The 6,317-nt window shown below is 41.0% G+C and overlaps 1 non-coding gene across 1 annotated transcript; it reads left to right on the top strand.

Moving 5' to 3' along the window:
• The first annotated feature begins 324 nt into the window (after window positions 1–324).
• On the top strand, window positions 325–431 carry LOC145096424 (small nucleolar RNA R71). Its single transcript, XR_013703833.1, has one exon. It is a non-coding gene; the product is annotated as a small nucleolar RNA R71 (small nucleolar RNA).
• The last annotated feature ends 5,886 nt before the right edge of the window (window positions 432–6,317 follow it).

Genomic DNA, 6,317 nt, shown 5'->3' with positions numbered 1-6,317 from the left:
CATTCTTTATTCAAATGTGGCCCGTTACAGTTTTCACACCTAACTCTTATAACATGGATTGTTTGATCCATCATAGTCATCCTCCTATCCATGTTTTGCAACATTGCTAAAACCACCGACATATCTTCCGAAGCTGAATGTTCTGACCCCCTTGTTACCTCATTTCGCGGGTTATGATACTCTCTAGAGTGTTTAGAAAAAATTTCAATCAGCTCCTTGATTTCTGCGGGATTTTTCTTTGTTAAGGGTCCTTGAGAGTCAATGAGTTGCCTTGTAGTGACATTCACCCCATCGTAAAAGATTGAAACTTCTTGTTGCATATTTAAGTTGTTTTGGGTGCAATTTCGAAGTAGACCCTTGTAGTGCTCCCATGCTTCAAATAGCAAATCCCCCATTTTTTGTTCAAAATTAGCAATGACCTTTATGAGCTTAGCCACCTTGGATGGTGGGCAAAATTGTCCCAAAAATTCCTCCCGCATTTTTGCCCATGTAGTGATCGCGTCTGATGGAAGTTCCTTTAGCCAATCCTTTGCAGCTCCCTTGAAAGTGACCGGATGCATTTGCAACAACACCGTTTCTCATGGAACATTTGGAATGTTGAAGTAGTCAGTGATATGGTTGACTTCATCAAGATTCTTGTATACATCTTCATGATCTTTTCCGGTGAATTTAATCTCCTTTTGTGCATCAAGGATGTGCTCCTTCAGTTCAAATGTGGCAGTGGCTGGTATGGTGGGTTGCAAATGGCCCGGTCCGGTGACGTCACAAATTCTTTTCTTGTATGCCTTCATGGAAATGTCGGCAATGTCTGCCATGATGTTTTCGGGTTCTCTTTCTTGCTTGCTTCCTTTTTCCGATTCATAGTCACTTTCTTCCTCTTCTTTTTTGTACACGAAGTCCTCTTGCGTTGGTTTGTTCTCTAAGCTTTCGATATTTGGTGTTTTGCTTGATTCTCCCACTTGCTTTCCCCTCCTCTTGCTGAAAACCGATTTGAGATTCTTGAAAGGTGATTTCTTTGGTGTTGCAGATTCTCCTACGGTTTTATCCGTGTTTTTCCGAAAAGTTGATTCCGAGTCTTCAAGTGGTGGGATCAAAGGTGTATTTGATCCACGGGTCATAAACGAACTACAAACAAACAATTAAACGCGTAAAAGGAACAAAAACGAAATTAAAAGTTTACTGTTACGACACCACGATGTGGTGTTATTTACCACGTCGTGGTAATTCAAAAAGAAGAAAAACCTAAATAAAGTTTAAAAACAAATAGAAGCAAAATCCTAATAAAATACTAGATTAAAAGTAATTAAAATTAGACCGCTTCCCAACAACGGCACCAAAAACTTGACATGGAAAATAATTACGCAACAGTTTATCCTACCAATGTAACTACTTTCTACTTAAGGCAGTGTACCTTGTTGTAAATAGTATAACTCAATAGACAGGTATCGGACGCATGGAACGGTAATACTAGCTAATTTTTACCAACTACTAACAAAATTAATAAGGAAATAAGAAAAATGTTTTTTTCTCTAGTTTTGCAAGACTAAAAACTTAATTAACTAAGCTAGTCTAACAATTAGCTAAAGCAATTATCAAACTAAAGCAAGGAAGAAAAAGAGATGATTTAAACTAATGTATTCGAGAGACTTTCGTTTATCTTCAATTTACATGCTATTATGGTTGATTTATGGAAGTGCAATGGATTAATGTTCAATTAGTTACCGATTCCTAAGATGACCAAGTTAATATTCACTAACTTAACCCTATAGCAAACTAGTTCATTTATACGGTGATCAGACGGATAAATAACAAGCTTACTAGTGTTCGGTTCGAGTTCAATTAGACTTGTAATTAATCAAATTAGTTTATTGATTCAATTCAATACATGATAGGTCATCATATATTAGCTCCCACAATTATTTACCCACCTTTTCTATCTAACCCTAAGTTTTAGCCAAAACTCTAGTCCTACAATTTTTGCAATCCACAAGGATCATAAGATTCAACCTCAATTAAGAAAGATATTCATCCAAACTAAATTGAACTCATCAATAAATAGATAAAAACAGTTATCATAATCAAAAGAGGTTCTTTAATATGCTAATTAAATAAATAACCAAATTAAACTTAATCCAACCATAAATCAAACCACAAATAATCAAGTAAATCTTTGCCAAACGAAATTCATGGGGTTTTAGCCAATGATTTCAGCATATAAAGTCATAAAAACGAATTCTATATGCAAAAACATGATTAATCTAGTATGTAAAAACGTAATTAAGAAGTATTTGCCTTGTTACTCTAAATTCCAAAGCTTCAGCCGATTTCTTCTCTCCCAAGCTTCAATACAGATCCTTGGTCTTCAAAAATCGTCCAAAGCTCACAGCAAAAAGTTCCTAATTCGGAGATAATGTCATCTATTTATACTTTCCCAAAAAACAGACCACCACGTCGTGATCTTCGTGATTATCCCGTATTCAGCAAGTCTTTGAAGTCAATCGGGAAAAGTCAAAATACCACGTCGTGGTGATGTCACCATGATGTGTTGGGTATATTTTTCTTCATCTAATAATCTTTAATCAAATCCCTTAGCTTCTAGCTTCCTTTCTGCTCCAATCACATCTTTTACCCTACAACACAATATATAACAAATTAAGTACCTTTTGTTCTATAAAGGGTATAAAAGTAACGAAAATATTAAGATATGATATACAATTATATGTATGGATATGCACATATCAATTTCCTCCACCCTACCAGTATACAAAGTCTGACCTTTTGCTTGTGATATATAAGTATCTTTTGAAAAAAAAATGAATTCAAAATAGTGTAATTAAAGTCAAAACTACACGAATGGTCGTTTTAGTTAGCTGAAAATTGCTACTTTTGTTACATTTGGATCTTCAAGGTACTAAATTTCATGTATTTTATATTTGGAAGTGGGTCACGATGTGAGTTATGGACGTCACGTCATGAGGCAGCTTTGGCTCGTGAGCACACATTTCTTAGGGTGTCACAACGTGAGTCATTATTGGTTACGTCGTGAGGAACATCTGATGGCCAAACCCTATTTTTCGGTTATTTAATGGAATGCGGAGGCTAGGGCTGCTCATCCTCATCCTCTTTCACTCTCTAACCTCAAGAAACCCTAATCATAACCCTCTTAGTGATTCTTAGTCATTTTCGGTACATTTTCTAGCATGAAGAAGAAGAGAAGAAGTAAATAATTGTCCTAGTGGTGGAGTTTTCAAAGAAGCATCATCATCATCATCATCATCATCTGTTTTTTCTATTGAACCTTTGTAAGTGTCAAAGGCTTAAACTATATGGCTAGATCTAGAATTTTGTACCATTTCTTCATGGTTAAGCAAGCTTGAGTGGAGAGTGTCCATAAAGTTAGCAACTTTATGGATTTTAAGGGTCCTTTGTGTAACATCCAAAATTTCAAAACAATTAAAACTTTTCAAAAGCCACTCATTTTAATAATGTTGTTACAAAAAGGTTTTCAATACATTATTTAACAGAGTATTTCCCAGGTTCAATTCATAAAACACCAACGCGAGGAACGGTACGATCACGCCTTTTCCTTGCCACAGACTCTTGAGAACCTGAAACATAAAACCACAACTGTAAGCCCGAAAGCTTAGTGAGATACCCCCAGAATACCAACCACATATACGCCTTTCCAGGCCCTGACCTTCCGGTCCATCACACAACATATTGCCTTCCGGACCATAACATATCGCCTTCCGGCCCATAAGCATAAAATGCATATATAACATAACAATAATAATCATATAGCAATTCATAGACAACAATCGATCAACATATCACATATCATAGCATTACTCTAAACAAGATACCGGTCTGGCCGGTCACTAGCATAACATTACCCTATGAATCAGTCAACATACTAAATGCATACATACGCCTTTCCAGGCCATGACCTTCCGGTCCACATAGTAATGCCTTCCGGCCCATAACATATAACAACTGACAACTACCCGGATTTCCATCCCATAAAAGGGTTGGCATTGGTGCCATAAACCCTAGCGATATAGTGAGGATAACTCACCTCGAAACTGCCGACTGAACAGATAGCTCAAGCTGCTCCGATCACTGATACGATCTCCACCTCTGGACAGTCACCAATGCACTGAACTCAAACAATAAACAACAATTACCAGAATACCCCTGGAACCACTGGTCAATCCTTGGTCAAAGACAAGGTCAAAGTCAACCCCTGACTGACCCTACTCGTCGAGTCAACCCTGTGACTCGCCGAGTCCCCATACTCAGAACTTCACTTAACCCGCGACCTAACTCGCCGAGTCACCCCAAGACTCGCCGAGTTCAACGACTCTGAGTCCACTCGCCCTTGACTCACCGATTCCTTAAGATTCCCTTTCTACACGTCGAGTATCCCCTTTTTACTCGACGAGTTCCTCCTGGAAGAATCGCGGGGCCACCCCGACTCAACTCGCCGAGTCTGAAGAACAACTCGACGAGTCCCAGTTATTCTTCAAGCTACTCGCCGAGTCTGTTCATCGGACTCGTCGAGTCCATGCCATGCAGTCGATCAAACTGCTTCCTGAGATAAGTATCGTCCCGAAATACACAAGCATGGGACCTTCTGGACCTCTAAGGTCCTAATACAGGGTTATAGTCGTTTGGGTAACAAGGCAATAATCCATCTAATCACCAAATAGGTTCCATAAACCCTAGATCCATACACACATCAATATAACAGAAATGATCCAAAATATTACCTGAATAACGCACTCTCTGTGTCCCCAAACCTCAGAATTCGAACCCCTTGCAGTTCCTTTAGCCAAGACTCCCCTCCTCCTTGCACCACAATTTCTTCAAATCACCAATGGCCTTCAATCTTGCTCTAGATGCCCACGGCCGCTTAGGGTTCTTCTCAGAAGACTAAAAGACGGACAATGACGGCATAAAGTGCGTTATATACGACCCAAACCTGAACGGTTAGGGTTTTCGCTAAACAGCGTAGACTCGCCGAGTCCATATCGGACTCGTCGAGTCCAGTCGCGAACCCGCGACCCGGTCTGCGATCCTACTCGGCGAGTCTAGGCTCCAACTCGCCGAGTCCCCTCTTAAAACACCCCCAAAATCATAATTATATCAATATTTGAAATTTCGGGCTGTTACAACTCTCCCCCACTAGAACTAGACTTCACCCTCGAAGTCTCACTCTGAAAAATAGCCCCGGATGCTGCTCCCACATATCACGTTCCAGATCACAGTTCATTTCCGATTCCCCTCCGGTGCTGCCACTGAACTAATACCAAAGGTATCTCCTTATTCCTCAGAACCTTGATCTTCCGTTCTCTGATGACCACTGGCTTCTCGGTGTAATTCAGGCTTGCATCTACCTGAATGTCTTCTAATGGAACCACTGCCGACTCATCGGCTATATACTTCCTTAATTGCGACACATGAAAAAATATCGTGGAGCTGTCTCAACTCCGCTGGCAACTCCAACCGATAGGCTACCCGGCCTATCCTTGCAATCACACGAAATGGTCCAATATACCGGGGCCCCAACTTGCCCCTCTTCCTGAATCGAATCACTCCTTTCCAAGGAGAGACCTTCAGGAGAACGAAGTCACCGACCTGAAACTCAAGCTCGGGCCGACGTCTGTCTGCATAACTTTCCTGTTGGCTTTGTCGAATCTGCTCTGTTGACCGAAGCACGATCTCTGTACTGCACATCACTCTCTGTAACCAAGAATTACCCAAGATGCAACTCTGCTCAAAATCTCAACAATCACTCGACCCATAAGGGTTAGGAAACCATGAATCACCGGATCCCCGATCCAAAGCCCACTTCGTCCATTCCGGACCGACTGAGAGATCCATTCTCACTCTCAGAGCAACTCTCACAAGTTCTCCTCCTGTCATCACATACACATGTTGAACTAACCCCAACACCCGCAGGTTAGAAGACCCGATACACTGATGATATCCTCGAACATCTCCCAAGATGAACCACTACATCCACCCTACACTCTGATCAGAATCACACTGAGAATTTAAGATTCTCTCTCCCCCTGCATCCCTTCCGAGCCTCAACAGACATCCCCAAACCGGATGGGTTCCTACTTCGCTGCCGCGAACACGATGCTCGAAGCCATACTCGAAATACTCTAACCATAACTCTGCTCTGCAGCTTTCATTCTCGTGAACTTGCACTCCCTTTCGGAGTTACACACCTTTCTCTTTTCCTTCCAAGGGACCCTCTTGGCCATAATGCCACTCCAACCGGTGCGACGGTGCTTGCCCCAATCGACACC

Source organism: Lactuca serriola, chromosome 3 (assembly GCF_051521515.1).
Source record: "Lactuca serriola cultivar US96UC23 chromosome 3, Lser_US96UC23_V15, whole genome shotgun sequence".
Classification (NCBI taxonomy): Eukaryota; Viridiplantae; Streptophyta; class Magnoliopsida; order Asterales; family Asteraceae; genus Lactuca; species Lactuca serriola.
The sequence above is the reverse complement of the archived record's forward strand: the minus strand, read 5'-3'. Positions and strand labels throughout refer to the sequence as shown.